This window comes from Balaenoptera physalus, assembly GCF_965194825.1.
Source record: "Balaenoptera physalus genome assembly, chromosome: 18".
Lineage (NCBI taxonomy): Eukaryota > Metazoa > Chordata > Mammalia > Artiodactyla > Balaenopteridae > Balaenoptera > Balaenoptera physalus.
The window spans coordinates 72,457,665-72,480,074 of NC_138899.1; the positions used below are offsets into that span (position 1 = coordinate 72,457,665).

Here is a 22,410-nt window from a genome sequence, read left to right on the forward strand (position 1 = left end):
CATGAGATATCAATTATAAGTTAATATATCATCAAGATAGTTTTAAAATAACTGCTTTTTGGATTATAATGACATGTATTGATTGGCCTACAAAACAACGATAACCAAGATTAATGTGGAAAGTATCTTATCAAGTTCCTTATTTTTTGTGACCAAATTTCCTATTTTATAATTTTTGTTTTTTAATTTGACCCAACAAATTGATATAGCTTATCCATCTCTGGAGGGAATTACTACTTATGACCATGTCCTTTTCTTACCAAAATGTAACTGAATATTGCCTCTGCCAAAAATTCCATTTAATTAGATGTGATAGATCCACTATTAAGGAACAAAGACTACATCTATTGATACAAGTCTTCCTAGGAAAACCTGTCTGCTCTATGATCTATGACTTTCCAGCCTCACAGAGTAAAGAATTTCATTTCCTGGCAGGCCAGGAATATTAACAAATACGGGAATCTTAGAGAAAATAGTGCTGGTAACAATGATAAAAACTCTCTCACTCATAAAAGTAATTTACAACTCCCAAGGCTTTACAAAGCCTCCAGACAGAAGTTAATTCTAAAGCTTTACTATCATGTGGTTCTAGCTCTGCTACATACAAAAAGTAGGTATTTATATATTACTCAACACCTCTTGTTATGCCTATATAAATAAACTGGTCAAATAAAACAAGATATCAATTAAATGAGTCATGGTAATTTTATTCCTCTTACCAAGTAACTGGTGAAGGTATGGGTATTGATATATTCTGGTCAATGATGTACTAGCAAAAATCTGGCTGGGAGTGGGGAGGCAGTATGGAAAAGATATCTTTGCTAACAAAAAGAGACACAGAAAATCCCCCCTTCTTCTGCTGATATTATCACAGCTAGATGTGGTGACAGGAACTGCTGCAGCCATTCTGCAACCATGAGGACAAGCCAGGATGTTGAGCAGTATTAACCTGGGTCCTTACTTTAGCCACACTTGGGTTCTTGAGCCAGACTCCCTGTTATATGTGATACATTTTCTTTTTTGTTTAAGTCAATTGAATTGGGGATTTTCTTTTTTTGCAGCCCAAACCAGACATTCTATTAAAGACCCCAATTAACTCTCCTATTACCATCAAGATTCCGGGGCTAAAAGTAATCAAACCAGGTAAACAGTGCCAACATTATAAAGAGTCCTGGACATTATATTTGCTCTTGGAGATTTTATAATAGGAGATACGTATATAAATAGAAGAGAGTATTGCAGGGCACATATACAGCATTAAAATAGTGGGGGCCAAAAGGTAGCCACTGGATCCAGACAGAAAAGATGCTAAATCCCCAAGGAACATAAGAGAGGTGAGGCGAACTAGCAAATGATCCCAAGGATTATAGTTAAAGTTCTTCTGATGAGAAAAATCATGAGAAGCATCTTCAGAAACATGTAATGCTTTAACCTGTGCCAAGGCCATGAGTGACATGAAACTGCATCTCTGTAACCCACCACACCTTAGTAAGTCCGAAGCCTGAGTTTCCTGCATGGTATAAAAATAGCTGTACTCCTCAAGATGGCTGACTGCACACTGAGTACCAATGGCAAGAACCTGAAGTCTAGAGGTGTACAGCAACACTTAGAGATAGTCACACATATATTTTTTCATCCAGTGGGTTGAAGGGCAGTGGGCAATGCAAGGGACAAGAGTGGACATCTCATTAAAAGAGCTGCCCTAGGGCTTATGTCTCAACACACAAGCAATCTTGTTTTATATGATGTGGTCATTTCATGTGCCATCAGGAGCCCTAGCAGTTCTTCTGTGTTTGTATATAACAAACCCTCCTCATTTTTGTTTCAGAGAAATAACGTTCCCTAATGGAAAGATACATCAAAGATTATCGGGTCTAATCAACCATTTCACACATAAGGAATTGAAGGCTAAGAAAAGTCTTGTGACTTTTTCAGAATCTCGGGCCAGCACTAGAACCTAGATCATGTCTCTCACCCAAAATATACTCTTGTTCCCAATAAACGTAATTTTACTTAATTTGCCAACAATTCACCTTGTCAATATTATTTTTATTTTGAATTGTATATTCTAAGGTGCTAACGACTTTACTTACAACCCACTGGGAACTCACTTGGTTTCTAGACTTTTCTTTTCTTTTTTTTGGTTCAACGGCGGAGCAAAGAATAAAAACCCTGACAAATAACCACAAAGAAGCTAAACCCTACAAAAGGTATAACTACAATGAAATGTGTATACACTTTGCTATCCTCTCATAATGCCAGGGCCTTCAAAGAAATATTTTAGAAGGTCTGAAAAATTTCAATATTAGAAATATTCACAGCAATTATTCTTATTAATATCAGAGGTGTTCTTACCACACATATTATTTGTGATCATATGATCAGACATTAATTCTCTAGATCCACAGAGCTCAGACAGCAATTAATGTTTATATAATGTTCACACAAACCTAATCATATTCTGATAAGTAGCTCAACGGAGCTCATGTAATTAATGAAGCTGATGTTTTCTGCTAAAATCTAAGGATGTCTACAGACTTCCGATGGCAAAAACCTGACCTTACAAAATGCCAGTTTTATACATCCAGCTGTGATTGCTCTAAGGGTGAGACTGCCGTTTTGATGTTTCAATGTATTGATCTGGCAACCTCATTACAAGTTGATCCATGAAAAATTAACTGAAAACTATGGTGCCTGTTGGATAATCCTTACATTGTAGGACAACACAATTGCAAAATCTCTAAGAAGTGTTTTGAAAGCTTCATAGTTAAGACTATTGTTTGGCATAAGTGACTATTGTTAAGGCTTGACAACTGTTAGCTATGCAGAGATTTGAGTTGTTGAATTGGCTTGGATCGTCATAATTTGATTTCACATACGCTTTCGCCCTGGGAATCAATTAATACGTGCTCAGTATCTCTTGGGTTCAGGCATCCTATTATATAGTCTCTTGATGCGTAAATATATTTAAGAGCAAATAACATGCCACTTCTCGATTTCCAAATAAGCTTACGCCGTTTTTAATTAAACTTCTCAGGGCAGTTTGTCAACCTTGGCATTTACACATAAAACACTGACAATTATGTAAAGATTCTTAAGAGATTTGTTTAGAATGTTTCGAGTTAAGAAAAACAGTGCCGGAGAAAGGGCAAAATTAAAGCACTAACGCAGTCTTGTTCACATCACATCTCTGGAAACAAAAGCAGTGCAGCAGTGCATCCCACAGAAGGGAATCCTGCTCGCTCGTCAGCCCCAGGGGGAGAGAGGGAGCCACGCTGAAAGCACGGCCAGGCACCCTGGTACTTTTCCTGGGGAACTCTCCTCTTTATTTCTGGAAAAGTACTTAGAAACCCCTGTAAGAACAAACCGTATCAACTAGGGGCCTGTGCTTAGAGCTAGGGTCACCGGCAAAGCCCATTAACATTTCCTGGGAAATCATAGAGTCTGGGTAATAAAATAAAGGCTAACCTTTTTGTTTCCTTCTCCTCTGTGCTTGGTTTCACTGGCTCACAGGGTGCTGCATGACGGGGCGTCACACCCGGCACCCGACGCGAAACGACTGCACCGACACCTCAGCTCACCGGGCCGTGCGCAGAAACGCCGCACACTCCACCTCAGTTCAAGATGGTGGCGGCGAGCCGTGTGCAGAGACGCTGCGCAAGCGCCCTGGATCTGAGGCGGAAGCAGCACAGCTCTGCGGCCTCGGGGGGAACCCCGCCCCAGCCCCGCCCCCGCCCCGTTGGCTGTCGGGATACCCATAAAGCAGCCCAGGCCTCGGCCTGTCCGAGAAAGCGGGCTTTGTGGGGCAGAGCTTGCAGCTCTCCATTCTTTGATCAAAGAACAAAACTTTCCTTTGCTTCTGAACCAAATTTGGTCTCGTTCTACTGGCGCGAGTGACACCAGGCAGGAGGACCTTTGTTGCACCCCGACTGGAAAGGTCGGTAACACTAGCACAGTATTCCTATCAGAAGGATGCAGGGATATGGGGAGGGAGGGAAGCATGAGACAGAGAGATACGAGTAATGCTGATACTATGTTCCAAGAAACAAAAATACAGCAGCTTATAAATCTCATTCTCTTAAACAGAAAGATCATCCGGGTTGTGGATACAGATGAGGTCAGAGGAATAATTGTCACCAGGCAGGTATTGCAAGGCATTTCCAAGGCTCTCTTCTTGCTCTTGTGGAAACACAGGTCTGCTCTCACGCGGGCTCCCGGGACACCGAGCTACCATCCACTGGCACCTTAAGGGTCCAAGGGGCACCGCCTCGTGGAAGAGGCACCAGGCCGCCTTCCCGGACCTGCGCCCTCCTGTCTGCCATCGCCGCCTCCTCGGAGCCCTCGCAGTGCACTCGGAGCTCCGCAAAGACGGGGAAATGGCTTCCTTCCCTTTCTAGGTGACATTCAGTCAGAGGTGTTCCGAATCGGGGCAGCTTTTCTCCCAGGGACTTGTAGGGTTTGGGTCACAGAGCTGCTGCTGTTTACTTCCACGCCTCTCTTTAGCACACAGACTTGGGCCAAGAGCTGATCAAGTGAGAGAAACTACAAGCCCTGCTTAGAAGGCCTCTCCTGGAAACCAAGGCTCCAGGGGGAGAGGGGGCTGCTGCCTCCTTCTTCCCTGGGTTGAAGGGCCTTGACTCCAACACACTGGGTTCTTGTACTCCCCCCCAGCCCACCCCAATCCACCAGATACACACGGAGACATCAGAGTCCAGAATTAGGACAAGCATTTGTCGTGTTTCTCCTCAGTATCTCATTTTAATGTCCTTACTACATAAACAATAATAGATGTAATGTGTCACACAGCATAATAATAAATGAAATGCCTGTTATAAAACCACCTGACTTAAGAAGTAGAATAGACCCACTACTACTGTGTGTGTTCCTTTCCTATCCCAGGCTTGTGCCCCCAGCAGGTAAAACCTCTTTCTTGAATTTCCTTGCTTTTTTCTCATTTCCTTGCTTTTTTACATATACATATATGGTTTTATCACATATGCATATGTGTCTTATTCCTAATTTTAAAGCGAAATGCTTCTAATTCCTTATGGAAAATCATATTTGTGATTGGTAGATATTCTTTATCAGATTAAGGCAGTTCTCTTCTATTTCTATTTCAGAGTTTTTATTTAGAATAAGTGTTTAGTTTTACCAAATGCTTTTTCTGAATCTACTGAAATGATCATGTGTTTTCTTTTTCTTTTAATCTATTAAAAAGAATTCCTGGAATAAACCCAGGAATTTAAAAAACCCCATTAGTTTTTTCTTCTTTTTAAAAATATATGGCTAGATTCAGTTGTTAATGTTTAGGATTTTTAATCTACATTCATAAATGTAATTGGCCTGGGGTTTTTCCCATGCTTTGTGTTATTTTGATATCTAACTTATAACAGTGTCATAGCTTATGTCATGATTTAGGGAGTAAACTCTTTTTCTGTTCTCTACAGAGTCTCCTGAAACTTTGATAGAACTTGCCTATAAATAATCGGGGCCTGGTTGTTTCTTTTTAGGGATATCTTTACTGATTCTCTATAATTCAAACTTTACTTTCTTCCTTCCTCAGTTTTTTTTTAAAGAAATTTGTCAATTTTATCTAGAATTTCAATTTAATTGGCATAAAGTTGTGCATAGTATTCTTATCTTTAAATCTTTCTGTGTCTATACATATGTCCCCCTTTTCATTCCTAACCTTATTTGTGACTTTTACGTTACATGTATCTAATAAAATCAATAGATTCTTTATAAAGAATCAATTGTTGGCTTTGTTAAGTCTGTCATATGTTTGTTTTCTATTTCTTTGATTTCTGCTCTTCCTTCCTTCTACTTTTTAAAGAATTATTTTATTTTTTATTTTCTAATATCTTAAGTTAGGTGTTTCACTTACTAATTTTCAGACTTCTTTTCTAATGTAACATTTAATGCTATAAATCTCTAAGTACTGCTTTTGCTCCATCTCATAATGGTTGATATGTATTATCATCATGGATGATACTAAAATTTTAAATTTCCCTTATGATATATTCTCTTAGTCTTCAGATGTATGGAAATTTTAATCTTATCTTTATGGAATTGCAGTCAGAAAACAAAATGTGGTTCACATAATATCAGTTCTTTGAAATTTGTTGAGAATTGCTTTATGGGCTAATACATGGTCAATTTTTGTAAAGTATCCATGTGTGCTTGAGAAAAATGTGTATTATCGAAGTTTATGGCCCATCACACTAATTGACCAACATATTGTTTTGTTCAAGTATTCTGTATCTTTACTGATTTTTTGTTTAACTTAATAATTGAATGAACTGACCTATTAAAATGGATTTGTCCCTTAGTCTTTATATTTTTTATGCTATTAGTGCACAAATTTAGAATATATATTCCCAGTAAAATGATCCTTTTATTATCATGTAGTGATAATGCTTTTGTTTTTTTTATGTAGTGATAATGCTTTTTTGTCTTAAGGTATCTCTTCCTCATATACCTTTCTCAGCTTTCATTTTGTTATTATTTGCCGGGTATATTTTTCCACCCTTTAATTTTCAACACAGTATTTTTTAAAGCATGGGTTTCACTCTGATATCAGGGAAGAAATGAACTTTTTTAGCATTTAAATCAATAATAAAATTTTAGTTTGTTTTTTTTTTTAAGAAAACATTTCCAATTATTTTTTTCTTTATCTAACATAAAGGAGTTCCTTATGGTTTTACATGTCAAATGAAGTCAAAGCTACATGGAAATTGATCCATGACAACAGGTCCATGGCTCACTCAGCGTAACACTCTTGTCTGAAAACACCTGACACTGTCTTCCAAAGTCAGTTACTCCCATCATCTCTCCACCTTTGCTTTGATCATTTTCCAGACTCTTCATGTATCAGTTTTATCAATTAAAAAACTTTGTGACTTTTCTGCTCAATTATTTTTAAAACCACCAATAGTAATACCTTCCCCCCAAGGTTAACATGTCGAATTTCCTTTTGAACTTTATTCCATGCATACACATATATGTACAGACAATATGTGTATCTCTGTAGAAACAGAGAGAGACAGATTAGGGACCCAGACAGACCTAAATTTAGATCCAGCCTTGTCATTTTCTGTGTGGCACTTCCAAGATTAATGGGTTGTTAAATGCCTGTCTTTCAGTTGTCCTGGAATTTTGTCTAGGGCTCCGCGACAGAACAAAACAATCCGTGCCACCCGCGCAGAGTAGAAGATGAAAAGCGCCCACTCAGGAGGCACCCAGACGGTGATTCCACCCGCGGTTCTGCGCACGCTCCCTGCCGGGCAGGGAGGAAACACTCAGCTCTGCAAGTCAAGTGGGGAGAGGGATGCAGGGAGGTCAGGGGGACCATGGTGTGACCCGGCGGTACCTGGAATCCGGTATCTGGAGTCCAAGGCACGGGGACCGGGCCTGCAAGGTGAAAAGGAGCCTGTCTGTGATCACCCTTAAAGGGATCCTTCCCGAAGGGCCCTCGAGGGAGGAGTGAAGTCTGGAGCCCAGGGCGTCGGGTCACCTTCTTCTGTGGTCAGGGTCCCCCATGTCCCGGGGGGCCACCACCAGAGGCCGTCTGAACCAGATTATAAATTTGGTACATTTGTTATCAGAATCCCTGAGTCTCAGTGGGTTACCTCATTTGTGAATGTTGATGATAATAGTAGCGATACCACAGTTTCCAGCAGGACTCAAGAGATAATAATAAAGTACTCCTGGGTGCTCTCCGGATTCCCCTCGTCACCTCTGGCTCTTGGAACCCCCCAAAACTCTGACTGATGAGCAGTCCTTACCCTGGCGGGCCACTTTCTTGGACAAAATCTCTTTTTAAAAAATGACCCCAAACTATTCCCTTACCCAAGTTCCACATCTGGTGCCCAGGATTCTGTGCTGTGGACCAGCCAGGCCAGCAGAGCGGAGGGTATCACTTCTCAGGCACTGCCCAGGCGCAGCCTCCCTCCAGCTGTCTTGGGCCTCTTCAGCTCCCTAGCCTGGGCCAGGACACCCAGCAAGCCCCTCACGACGTGTGTGTGATGGGGTGGCGCTCGAAGCATGGCTTTTGATCCGAGAAATCAATCCTCTCTCCCTCCCCACACAGTCAGCTATTTTACATCTTCCCTTATATGTAAGATCGCTTATATCTTTTCTGACCAATTCTCAAACCACACATCCTATTCACAGCAACACCACTTCTGGGCGGGGAGAGGGGGGAGTCTGTCTTTTATTTAGTCTTCCTCTGGTCGTGGCTCCACATCCTTGAGCTCTAAACAGCTCTGCACCTTATTCACTGATGTCTAAACACATCCATCTATGAAGGAAGCTCCACATTTGAAATCCTTCTGCCAAGAAAATAAGCCCCTTCAAATGCAAACCATTTTCTTTTAAATTAGTCACTCTGCATTTGAATGCTCTAGCTTTAGTGAGATTTTTTTTTATTTTGTTTTTGTTGTGCAGCAGAAAATTCTGTAGACTGAAGTAGAGAAGAGGGGAAATATAAAACTTCACAGGCAAAGAGGGATAATTACTTCTGTTGTATTTGGCTTTTGGATTGGATTACGGTAATTGCAAGCATTATTTCTCCTTCTTGAGCTCTACAGACATATCAAAGTGTCAGGGATACGTGGACCAAAGGTAGCAGTGAAGTACAAAAAGAAAGCCAAGGGGAGGAAAACTGACATGCATGGAATAGGAGCTAAGGATCAGCGGTTGGAAAGGTCAACATTTCCAAAAGCTCTAGAAGCTCACAGGAAAAATGGAATTGAGAACCAGTGCCAGGCAATGAAGGAGGAACCAGAAACTAAAAGAGGCAAGCACACCTGTTGCTAAGTCACTCACTGTGGCAAGTGGAATTTCCTGGAGAGCCACACCAATACATATCCCTTTCCCAGGCTCATCTTACAGTGCCACTGACACTTCTCCAACGAGAGGCGGGAGCTGTATTCAGGACAAATGACAAATGTGAATGTAGAATAAATATATTTTCAGACATTCAAATACAAAGTTTCCTTCCCATAACCCTTTCTTTCTTAGGAGTTTACTTGAAGGTGAATTCCAGCAAAGTAAGGAAATAATCTAAGAGGAAGACATGAGATCTAGGAAACAGATTCTAAGAGAAGGAAAGTCCAGAATGAGAGCTGCACAGAAAGACAAAGCTCCAAGAGAGAGGTTCAGGGGAAAGCACGGGGGTGGGGCTGGGGCTGGGATTCAGGAAATTTATTATTCTGAGAGTTTGGGACATTTTATTGAAGGCCACTCCATAATACTAGATTTTCCCAACTATGTACATTATTTATAAAAATTAAAAATTATTTTAATATAAAATAACACTGATATTCTTTGTAATTTGTGGTATACACTTATGGCTGTTTCTTTGCTTAACTCAATATGAAGTTTTCTAGTTTTCTACTTATTTTAATCCTTTTCTTTTCAATGGTTGCACTGGTATGGAAAGAAAAAAAGTCTTCTGGTTTTAAACAGTGGGATAAATAAGATTCCATGGAGGTCTATACCCAAGGTATCAAGTTGGGCCATTTAAAAGGAAAAGCTAAAGTTTAACAGGTCATAAACAGAAGGCACAGGGCTTAGTCTCAGATTCAGGTTTGGTTTGGATTACAGCAGAGATATAATAAATAGGAATCAAAACAGAATCAGTGGTGTGGAGAAACCAGAACCCTGTGCACTGCTGGGAATGTAAGATGGCACAGCCATTGTGGAAAACAGTATGCACGTTCCTCAAAAATTTTTAAACAAAATTACTACATGACTCAAGAGATTCCAGCTTCTGGGTATACACCCAAAAGAACGGAAAGCAGGGTCTTGAAGAGATAATTGCAACACCCACGTTCATAGCAGCATTACTCACAATAGCTAAAATGTGGAAGCAACTCAAGTGTCCATTGATAGATGAATGGTGGTTGCCAGGGGCTGGGAGGAGGGGGAAATGGGGAATTATTGTTTAATGGCTATAGAGTTTATGTTTTTCAAAAAAAAAAAGTTTTGGAAATTGATGGTGGTGCTGGCTGCACACTATGAATGTAATTAATACCAGTGAACTATGCCCTTAAAAAATGGTTAAGATGGTAAATTTTGTTAAGTGAATTTTTCCACAATTTTTAAATATTGGGAAAAAAATCCAACAAGATCAGTGGGCAAGATGAACTATAATTTGGACAATGAGCAATGGTCAGGATTTGAGAGGCCACCGAAGGTGGACAGAAGACGGCAACATAGTTTGTATATTCCCTACCTGTGTTCCAAAGCAGTAAATATAATACAGATACCCTAACATACACACACCCACATGTAACTCTCAGTTCCCCATGACTGTATCTTGCTTTTTCAGTTAAACATATTTTCTTTAAGGACCAACAATTACCCTCTTGTCCAAAAGTGGGTAAAGATCCCAATAACTGAATTACTGATAACTGAGGACTTTATCATCCACAGATCTTTTTTTTTTTTTTTTGCACACACTATTTAAAATAATTTGATTGACTACACTTTGAGGTTTTTTTTTTTTCTTAAGCTATTTACTCCCGTTTTACAGATGAGGAAACTGCAGTGCAGACATGTAAAATAACTTGCCTAAGATCATACATCTGTTACATCTGCAGAGCCAGTAAAACGACAGCTCTATTATAGCTATTTGTCTACACTTTCCTTTACACCTGGAGTAACACATGGAATGAACAGACCTACATCTACATAAAGTTTCAATAAATGTATTTTCCATATATGTAGTAATATCATTCAAATGTATGTAGATAGGAATAAAAACTGAGTGTGGCAAATCTAAAGTTGCCATGTAAACTTCGGTATAGCTGAAAGTACCCTTAAAAATCCCTTACATCTCCCATGATTTTATATACTTAACCCCAAGCAGTGATTTCCATGCACACTAAAATTTGAGAATCAATGCCCTAAACCTATGAAAGGCACAAAAGGATGTCAGGGTATCCAAACAACTCTGCCTTTAAGATAGCTATGAAAACACTGGTGAATGGAAAATAGGTAGATATTGCTTCTTGCAATATTTACTTCATCTTATTTAAATATTTGCATTTTATACACTTATTCAATCTTTTTTTTTTGGCCACACCACTTGGCTTGTGGGATCTTAGCTCCCCAACCAGATTAAACCCGTGCCCTTGGCGGTGAAATCGTGGAGTCCTAACCACTGGACCACCGGGGAATTCCACTTATTCAACCTTATTATATTATATGCTGCTGCTGAGATTAAAGAAGCTAGTAGAGTCATATCTTTCAGGGGGAGTAGGTTTTAAAATTAGTGTATAAGTTAAATATATTTGTGATGTGGCTCTACTTATGACTTTATATAAATTTTCTCAATGGATACTAAAAGTACCATTTCTACTGTGCAGAATTCAGTAAAACTGTTTTTTTGCCTTTAGAAAGAGGACAGAAAGTTCATAACTCTTACATTAAGTTACAATGCCAATTAAGGAGTGGGTGAAAAGAAAAACCACTAGTGAAAATAACAGACATTCAGAAGGGTAGGAAGAAAATCCTATTCTAACAGTGTCACAAGGGCCAGTCAAAAAGCAAGTGATATAGAGAAGTCCTGGAGAAAGAGGATTGAGAAGAAAGGACTGGATTTGGTCATTGGTGATCTACAATAACAATTCTGTAAAACTGGACAGCAGAAGCCCCCGAGGAACTGAAGTGACTCCAACTTACAGTGATAAGCAGCAGTAGCGTAACCAGACTTGCTAAAGATAGTTTTTGTTTTGTTTTCTTTAAAGCAGCCCTGGAAGGCTCAGTCAGAGATGATGCATTAAGTATAAGCGTAAGAAACTTTCCTTTCCCCAGCAAACAAAAAGAAAATGGGTAGGGACACAACATAAGTGCTGGAATGAAGATAGGATTCCACTGGATCCAGACAAGATTAAGTGCTGGCAACTATCTTCCCTCATAAAATGAAAGCGGATAAGAACACACACACACGCACACACACTCCAGATAAATCCACAAGAGAAAGAAACATAAAATTTTGACAAATTCGGAAAGAAAAACAAATATTTTAAGAAGAACCATAGCCCAAAACACATGCTAGAGAAAAGCATTGCAAAGGTGAAGTTTAGATGTGGAAGACAATTCGAAAAACTCTAAATATCTAAAAAGAATTCCAGAAACAGAACAGAGAAAATGAAGCGGAAAAAAACAAACAGTAAAGATAGCTATATGCTGTTTTAAAATCAGATGTAAAACACAATGACAGAGGGAAGCTTGAAAAAAGGGGTATCAAATATTTATATCAGTCACAGAACTTCTAAGATCCGAACTTTGAAACATATGAAATTAAAAAAAAAAAAAGAACTATCTCCTAAACTAACAGGTTTGACAGATGATAAAACCAAGATATATAAATTTAAATAACCCAATAAACAAGCTCAATCTAAAACACACATACATACACACAATTTGGTACACAAAACACTGAATAAACCTAAATAAACCTTCTTTTCAGACACATATGGAAACACACAACAAAAATCTCTCAATACAGACCAAGAAGCAAAATTACACAAGTGACATTCTTAGCCTACATTCAGTTAAATTAGAAATTAATCACAAAAAGATAACAAAATCACCATCACCATGCCCAACCCTATCTGCTCAAAATTTTTTAAAAGTCTGCTGGGAGAAAAAGTCCCACTAAGCTTAAGACTCAAAAGAAAAATTATAAGCTATTTAGAAATTGAATAATAATGGGGAACACTACAAAACAAAACCTTTGGAATGTAATCAAGCCGTAGTCAGAAGAGAAATGTATATATTATTAAAGACAGACTAAAGGTAAATGAACTGAGTATATACCCCAAGAGACTAAAAGAAGAATTAATAAATTCAAATAAATTTGAAAAACGGAATGAAGATTATTGCAGAAATTACAGAAATAACACGCAACAACAAAATGCTCAATCAATAAAACCTAAAGCTGGTTCTTACTCAAGGAAATCCAAGGATAGAGGGAAAAAAAAAAGATAAAAAAAGTTTTTTGAACCAAGAAAAAATAAATATATAAGAGATGCTACAGAGGAGATTTACGAAATAAAGTAGCCTACTTGAACCTTCTACCAACAAATTTTTAAATCTAGACATGCACAACTGTCCGGGAAAACATGAGTTACCAAAATTTCACTTCAGGAAGACTGAAAAACTTGGATTAACTAACCATAAAGAAGCTAAAGACATAATAAAAGCTTCAGCTCCTAAAAAAGCTTTTAGGCCCCAAAGGAGTAAGGGTAAAGGAGTGAGGGTAGACTGAGCCAGTGTTCCTTATCCAACAGCAACAATGAGAAAAAGTAATTTTAAAGAAAAATAGAGTTTGCAAGATTGTTATGAAGTAAACTGTAAAACTACTTATGGATATAAAAGACACCAACAAACCAAATTCATGGATGGAAAGATTTCAATATCATAAAAATGACCATTCTCTCCAAAAAAAAATCTTTTTTAATTCAATGCCATTCCAGTAAAAATCCTAAGGACTTTTCCCAGAATTTGGCAACCTGATTTTAAAATTCATGTGCAGGTGTAAAAAGACAAAAATAGCCAAGACAATTTTGAACAGTAGTAATAAGGGAGATGCCCTACTATAAAACTACAGTAATGAAAATATACTAGTTGCAGGAGAACATACATAAACTAATGGAACACAAAGAGAGCCTAGAAACATTATAAACATAAATATTATATTATTTTAAATATATTCTCAACATATAAAGGCACTTGGTATATGACAGCTTTAAATCAAAGTAGAAAGAATGAACTATTTAATAAGTAATAGCGCTGAGGTGAATGGCCATGCATTGGAAAAAGATACAATAAGACCCTAACCCACACCACACACAAAGTTAATTTCAAAGGGATTCAAATCTAAAAATTAAAAGCAAATAACAGCTCTATACACTGCTGGTGGGAGTATAAAGTAAGACAACCACTTTGGAATGTAATTTGGCAATACCTAGAAAGTAGAATGCCCATATTCATTAAATTCAACATTCCCATTCAAAATAACCATTTATGAGACAGGAAGGATGTTCACTTTGGCCCTGGTTGTAATAATGAAAGTGTAAACAATCTGATAATAAGAATAAAAATAAAAATATGAAAAATGATTAACTGCTATAAGAATGGATTAACTGTGGTATAGTCAAACAACAGAATACTTTACAAAAGCAATTAAGAGGAATTTACAGAACTTCAACAAATTTAATATGACATCATGATTTAAGAAGCATCCTAATTTCAGAGATGTTAAATCGTGAAAATATAGAACAACATGTAACAAACATGGCTATACCTATACCTCAAAGACACAGTACTGAGTAAACAATAGGTTTCAAAATTATAGATACAGTGGACTTTTTCCCATAAAATTTAAAAATATACAAAATACTCCTATGCACTTTTAAAAATACACATATGTAAAACAAGGATGAAAACATGCATGGGAATGATACACATTAATATCAGGATATTTACTGCTTAGTGAAGAAGGGGGGAAGAATAAAAAAAGGTTATAAGCTTTAACTATATCTTTTAGTATTTTACTTCTTCTAAAAAAAAAAAAAAAACAGGAATGTAGCTTTTACATAAAGTGAATTTCTCCTCCCCATGAAAGGACAGACACAAATGCAATCACTCCACATCATCTATGACACAATTATGGAATGTTTACTCTTAAAACACAATAAAGAAACACTGCTTCCTAAACATTCCTGAGAGATTTTACTGCTCACCGGCAGAGGGAGCAGAGAAAGTGTGTGCGCGCGTGCGTACCTGTGCGTGCGCGCGTGCATGTGTGTATGTGCGTGCGTGTGTGCCTGCGTATGCATGCGCGCGTGTGTGTGTGTGCTTGTGTTGGGGGTGGGGGGAGTTATCGAGAATTGAAACAAATATGGTGAAGTATTAACATCTTTTAAACTTGGAGAGTGAGATCATGATGGTCTGCTATATTATTTCCTGGATGTTGGAAATATTTTTTACTTGAAAATTGAAAAAATAAAACTAAAAAAAGCACCATGTACAATGTAAAATGTGAGCTCTATCAAGATTTCAGAAAGTAAATAGTTCCTACATTATATAAACTGTTTCATAGACAAATAGAGAGACCTTTCCAACTTATTCTAAAGGCTGGAAAAACCCTTCATACCAATACTGGAGTAAAGAGAACACACCAAAGAAAATCACAAACCAATCTCAGTACTCGACATGAATATAAGGATAATGAGTAAAATGTTACCACACTGAATCTCATGGCATGGCCAAGCTGGGTTAATCCTACCAAAGCAAGCAAGGATGATTCTATTTATATAATTCATTACACTGACAATTATATATTTTTTAAAACATAAACTGCCATGCAAACATGGAATTCAACACACATTCCAGATTTTATTTTTTAATAACTCTTGATTAGACAGCAATAGAAACTTTCTTAAACTGAAAAAAGACAGGATGCTTTCTATTTAACAATGCTCTGGAAGTGCCAACCAACACAATTAGACCAGAAGAACATGATAAATAAGTATCAGAACATCTGAAATACTGACAAAACTCTTTGCAGAGAGTGTTATCTATCTAACAAATCCAAGACAATTAAATGAAAAAGTCTTACAACTAATAAAAAGTTCAGCAAAGTGGCTGAAAACATAACACAGTGGGTATAACCAGTTAGAAAATAGAATAACAATGTTAGCAATAACAGTAAAATTCATAAAATATATTTTTTAAGATGCAAAGCCTATTCTTATGAAGAAAATAGTAAAACTATATATTGAAAGGAAGGACTTTAAAAAAATCTCAGTGGGCAGACTCAATATTGTAAAGATATTGATATTTTGAGTAAGAGAAAATGACAAGAGTAGCCAAGAATAACAAATAAGACATTGTTAAAATTAAAATTTAGGAAAATTTCTCAGACCAAATATAAAAACTTATTATATAGGTATAGTAATTACATTATATATTGGTTATAGGCAGAGATAAAGAGATCAATGAAACATGAGTCCAAAACCAGGTCCAGGTAGATAAAGGTATTTATATCATGATACCTGTAGCATTTCAAACCAGTGGAGACAAAAGAAACTACACAATAAACTGTGTTAAGAAAAGTAACTATACACTTAGGAGAAAATTAAGTTAGACCATAATTACACACAACATACAAAAGTAGTCCCCAGATAGAGTAAATGATTTAATGTTAAAAAAAAGTGTACATATTAGAAAACAGGAAAATAATTTCAAAATCTTGTAGTAAGCACAAAACTCAGAGGCCATAATGAAAAATACTGACAGATTTGAGCACACAAAGAGGAAAAACTCTCCCATTATATGACAGAAGACACCACTAAAAAAACCTTAAAGATGGGAATTCCCTGGTGGTCCAGTAGTTAGGACTTGGTGCTTTCACAGCCTTGGCCTGGGTTCAATCCCCTGTGGGGAACTAAGATCCCCGGCAAGCCGTGAGGTGTGTGGCCAAAAAACAAAAAAAAAGCTCATCGATAAATGACTCACTAGAAGATATCTTCCACAGACTTAACAAGCAAGTGAATAATGTGAGAATATGTAAAGAGCTCATGGAAAGATCGTAAGCTCACTTTTAGGATATATGCTAGCCAGAAACTACAGTATATTTTTGTAACAAAATGTAACATGGTGTGGCTAAAGTCCATAACCCATCCCTACCTCCTTCCTTTTTACCCAGAGATAAACAACGATGATAAAAAGACAGATAAATAGAAAAAATGCGCAAAGAATATGAACAAGGAAATCTAGCACTTCAGCACAAAGACATTAACAGGAAAGATCATTTACTGAAACATTTGTAACAGTGAAAAATGTAAATAACCCAAATGCCCATCAACAGAACAGTGATTAAATAAATCATGGCATACCTATACAATGAACCTTATGCAGTTGTTAAAAGAGTGCAATAAACTCATATGTTCTGATAGCTTTATAAAAACATTAAGTAGAGGAAAAAGTTGTAGAAGGGTATAGTATGGTCCCACTTACATAAAAACAAGATATACAGGTATATATAAGCGAGGAAGTGAGACTGAAATCCTGATCAGATGAAACGAAGGGTGATTTTCATATTTTGCTCTGAATGCCTGTGTTGTTTCTACCTCCTTTCTATGGGAAAGGATTTAGGAAGTACCTGTGTAAGGTTTGAAATCAAAAAAGATGTTCAGCTGGCTGTTACTTACTGTGAACCTTGTCTGTTTATTTGAATAATGGAACTACAGAACTCAGGTCTAACAATTACTAGCTATGAACAGTTTGAGGCTTAAAGACAAGGTAATTGCTTCTTCAGAGCAAACTACTAAGCTAATCTTACAGTGAACTAACTGGACTAGTTTAGTAGTCCCTTAAACTGTATTACACACCCTTCTAAGGCTGTCATGTGAAAAGTCCTAATAATTTCCTAGCTTCCTTCTTTTGCTCTAAAAATCCATCAGTAGCTCCCTTAACTGGCTTTGTAATTCAAAGCCCTAAACTATGTTCTCCCAAAATACTTCTGCAAGAGCATCTCCCCACTACCCAACCACAACGCAGATAAAGTTCTCCCCTTCAGCCAAGTTGATCTCAATTCCCAAATGAACATGTGTGGTATGCACCCGAGCTCCAAACATTCACATACTATCTATAAGGGGCTGACAGTATTATCACCTCTCTAGGATCTTTTTCATGGTAACTAGGGGCACCCCAGGGGTATAACACAGAAGACTACCTAGTGAACCGCTTAAACCCATCCACCAAAGAATGTAAATTATGTAAAGTAAATAAACTTACATTTTTATCCATCGCTATCTAAGATTTGTGTGAAGCATTTTATATGCTTTCAATAAATAGAAAGCAGTTTGGGTTTAAGTAAATTATTTGAATTCTAGTCCAAACCAATGGCATAAGTTTTACTTCAGACCAGCAACTCTGGCTCTACTCTGTGACCTTTGGGCAAGTCTAGGTTTCTTTGTTAAAATGTTGATAATACACATTTCTCACAATGGGAGATAATGTAGGGAAACAGGTAACAGAGTATCCAATGAAATGTGGCCAATGCTATGTTATCACCTTGACTGGGAAATTCCAACATAATGTGAGAATTACATCACTACTTCTTTAAGACTTATTAATATTTATTCAATCAATGTTGGCTTGATGATTAATATTTGAGGTAGTACCGAAAGGGCATAGCTTTGGAGTAAAACACATGTGATCGACCCTCAGTCATCACTTTAGAGATGAGGAATCTTGAGTAAACCATTACTATATCTGACCCTCAGTTCCCACATCTGTTAAAGGGCATACCATCAATGACCACAGAGCTACAGTGAGGACTACATGAGATGACAGTGTATGTAAAGCTTTTAGTAAGGTTATCTGGCACAATAAATTATCAGACTCCTTTGTCTTAAATCAAACAATTTTTAATGTCTTATTTATCTACATTTTAATAAAGTAAAGTTAATTTAGATTATTCAACAAACGTTTTTGAGTACTATGTACACTAGGCACTGTGCTGTGTGTTAGAGATAAACTAGTAAAAAAAAAAAACACCACCTCTGTCTTCATGTAGTTTACAATGTTGGAGGCAGTAGGACAAGCGTGAATCAAACAATTCAAATGCCAACTGTGCTAATAAGCTCTATAAAGAGGTAAACTAAGGGGGCGGATAACAGTGGGGTTTGTCCTGATCACAGAAATCTAGAAAGGCTTCCTAGGGAAAATTCTTACTTGTAGTGTGAGTATGAAACAACCAGATGCAGCAGAAAAAGGAAGAGTGCTCCAGGCAGAATGAATAGACTATATTTTATCTTTTGAATGTCTATATACCTTTATATGCACCCTAATAGCTTCTACCTCTGGCAACTAGGTATAAGGGGACTGAAAGAATAGCCTAGCTGACAGAGACTAAGAAGAAAAGACTGGCTAGATAGGACTGACCAAAGATGCAGAGCTTTGTAGGGCACATTATCCTAAACGCAATGGTGAAGTGTTATGGGACTGTAGGGTTTATACTGTAGGGTTTGTTGTTGTTGCTGCTGCTGACGGGATCACTGTATTTCACAATATAGTCTGGCTACACTGTGAAAATAAATTTGAGGTCAGGCAAGAGCAAATGTGAGCAGACAAGTTTGGAGGCAAAGAAATGAGAACTACTTTTTTTAATACATTGATGAAAAACAGTAGAAAAATTCCAGGAATAATCAGAAGGTAAAATCAACAGGACTTGATGACAGGCTGGATATGAGCATAAGGAAGAGGAGGAGTTGGGAGGTAATTTCTAGATTTCTGATCTGCATTACTAGCTGAATGCTAGTTCTATTTTCAGATATGTAAAGACGACCAGATCCAGGAAGGAAAGGTTATGCACTCAGTTTTAGACATGTTGAGTCTAAAGTTGTTTTTTTTTTTTTAATTAAAAAATAAGAAAGAAAAACAGGTCCAGATCTTGCCACTCTCCTACTCATCAAAGCCCTGCAGTGGATTCACATCAAACTCTGAACAAAAGTCCCAAGAGGCATACAGGTATGATCTGATTCTTTGCTTATCTTCTGAATTTCTCTCCTACCCTTTTATCCCTTGGTCACTTTCACTCCAGAAACACGGCCTTCTTGAAATCTTTGATGTACTTATTCTTCCCTAAGGACTTTTGTACTTATTCTTCCCTCTGCCCATAATACTTTTTCCCCCCATATGGCTTGATTCCCTCACTTAATGGAAGTCCATGATCAGATGTCACCTTCTCAAAGAACCTTCTTTGCCTATCCTATGTAAAACAGTCTTCCTGCTGAGAGGCTGGGCTGGAGAGAAAAGCTGAATGAAATCTCTGGTAGTCTTGCAAGGCCTGTCACATAATACAAGTTTTACTCCCAAGACTTTTGGAACAAGTTTGAGTCTAACAAAAGCTGCAACCCAAGCCCAACCCCATGGATTGAGGTAATCAAGCCCTAAAATGCCTAATAGAAAACAAGGCAAATTCTCTCCTGGTGGAAAATGACATCAACTTCAATCCTTCAGTTCCTTTATAAACATTCTCCTGCAGAAGGGGAAAAAATTAAAAGCCCTATAAAGTGAGAGAAAGAAGTGTGACCAGGAAAAATGTGACTGGTAATCAAGAAAAAAAAGAACTAGACAATGGGATCAGATCCACAGATGATGCAGATGTTAGACTTAGTTATATAATTCAAATGTTTGCCAGCTGTATTTTTTTTAAATGGGAGGAAAGAGTAAAAAGACAGAGACATTCAAAAGAAAAATGAAATCTATAAAATATAACTGGACATTCTAAAACTAAAAAATACAATATTTGAAGTCAACTAATTGGGTTGGTTAAATGGAAGACTGCGCAGTGCAGAAGGCAGGCTTGATAAATCTGAAAGATGGGTCAACAGAAAACATCCAAACTGATGCACAGAGAGAAGAAAAAAAGCGGAAAGATCAGGGAAGAAAATAAAAAGCACATGGGACACAAACAGTAAAGTATATTTATAACCGTAGTGTCAGAAAAAGCAAAGTGATAATAAAGTAGAAGCAATACGTGAATGGATAATTTTTCACAACTGATGGAATACATCAACCCACAGATTCAAGAGCTCAGTAAACCCCAAGCATGAGAAATAAAATGAAAAACATAAGTACGCTCAGCACAGTCAAACTGCTAAAAACAAAGATAAAGAGAAAATCCTAAAAGCAGCCAGAAAAAAACACACACATTACCTACAAAGAGCAAAAAGGTTTTAAGCTGACTTACAGCAAAAAATATGAAAATCAGAGGACAACAGAATGCTAACTTTTAAGTTGCCAAATAAATAAAACTGCCAATCTAGAATTCCATATCCAAGGAAAATACCCTTCAAAAATGAAGGTGTGATTAAGACCTTTCAAACAAACAAACGCTGGATGAGTTAACTGCCCCCAGGCCTGCACCATAAGCAATATTAAAAGTTCTTCAGGCTTAAGAAAAATGAATTAAGGTGGAAGCATAGAACCACAAAAAATAAATAAAAAAGAAAAAAGTGCAAAGAAAAGAGAAAATGTATGTATAAACAAGTAAGAACACTGACTATTGAAAGCATAGATATTCTGACATTTATAACCACAAAATATATAACAACCATAGCACAAAGAGTAGAGGCGCAGCAAATGGAATTGAACTGTTTTCAAATCCTTGCATTGTTCCGAAGGTGGCAAAAACATTAATATAGCGCAGACTATAATAAGTGAAATACAGATATTATAATCTGTAGGGTAACCACTGAAATAATAATACAATCGGGTATAACTAAAAAGCTAATAAAAGAGATAAAATAGAATAGTAAGAAGTACTTTACCTAGCCAAAGGAAGGTAGGAAAAGGAGAAAATAAAGGAATAAAGAAAAAATTGGCAAAAAAAAATAGCAATAAAAGCTACTGTATCAGTGATTATACCAAAAATAAATAGTCTAAACACTCTAATTAAAGAACAAAGATTCTAAGATTGGATAAAAGAACAAGACCAAAGTATAAAATGTTTACATGACATGCACTTTTAAACATAAGGACATAAACAGGTTGAAAATAATGGAACAGAAAAAGTTTTGTCATGCAAACAACAGTTAAAACAAAACTGGTATGGCTATATCAATTATCAGACAAAGTAGGCATGAAGTATTCATACAGCTAACAAATGATGTTTTATAATTATAAAAGTGTCACTTCATCATAAAGACATTAACAGTCCTAAATTTTACTGAGTAACGCAGCTTCAAAGTATATAAAATAGCTTCTCCTCCAATCATTTCTACTCTCTATCCTGCTTTCCTTTTCTAATCTCCATACCTTTCACAGTATGACATAATATATATTACTTATTGTTTTCCTTAGTCCCCCACCTCTTTGTGGAGAATGTAAGCTCCACAAGGGCAGAGACTTATTCTATCCTGATCACACTATATCCCCTGTAACTAGCCTAGCACATAGCAGGTACTCAATAAATATTCCCTGAACAAATTAATAAAACTGTCACTACAGTAACTTATTTTCTTAGTGTTTACTTTTAAAGTTTATATTATACATTTCTTTTCTTCAGTTATGCAATCTTTTAACTTAAATAATATTTAGTCTCTGCCAGCCAAGATGTTGCATGAGAAGTTTAAACAAGAAGTCTGAAAAATGTTACTAGGAAATATATTTCCTCTTTATGAAACAAAGCCTCCAAAATTAAAAATCACTAAAATGTGCCTTCCTCCATTTAGTAAACATATTTAAATATATATAGATAGATCCACATAAATAAAATAATACAGTTATATATTAGCTTTCATGTTTATTCAACTTCACAGAAAATCCAAAACTGTGTCTGAAAATTGGTTATCTATCTAAATACCAACTGTTCATTACAGTGAC

General features: G+C 36.9%; 1 long non-coding RNA gene across 1 annotated transcript; it reads left to right on the top strand.

Moving 5' to 3' along the window:
* The first annotated feature begins 3,753 nt into the window (after nucleotides 1–3,753).
* LOC309647896 lies at nucleotides 3,754–16,229 on the top strand. Its single transcript, XR_014256375.1, has 2 exons — nucleotides 3,754–3,937; nucleotides 4,087–16,229. It is a non-coding gene; the product is annotated as an uncharacterized lncRNA (long non-coding RNA).
* Nucleotides 16,230–22,410: the final 6,181 nt, after the last annotated feature.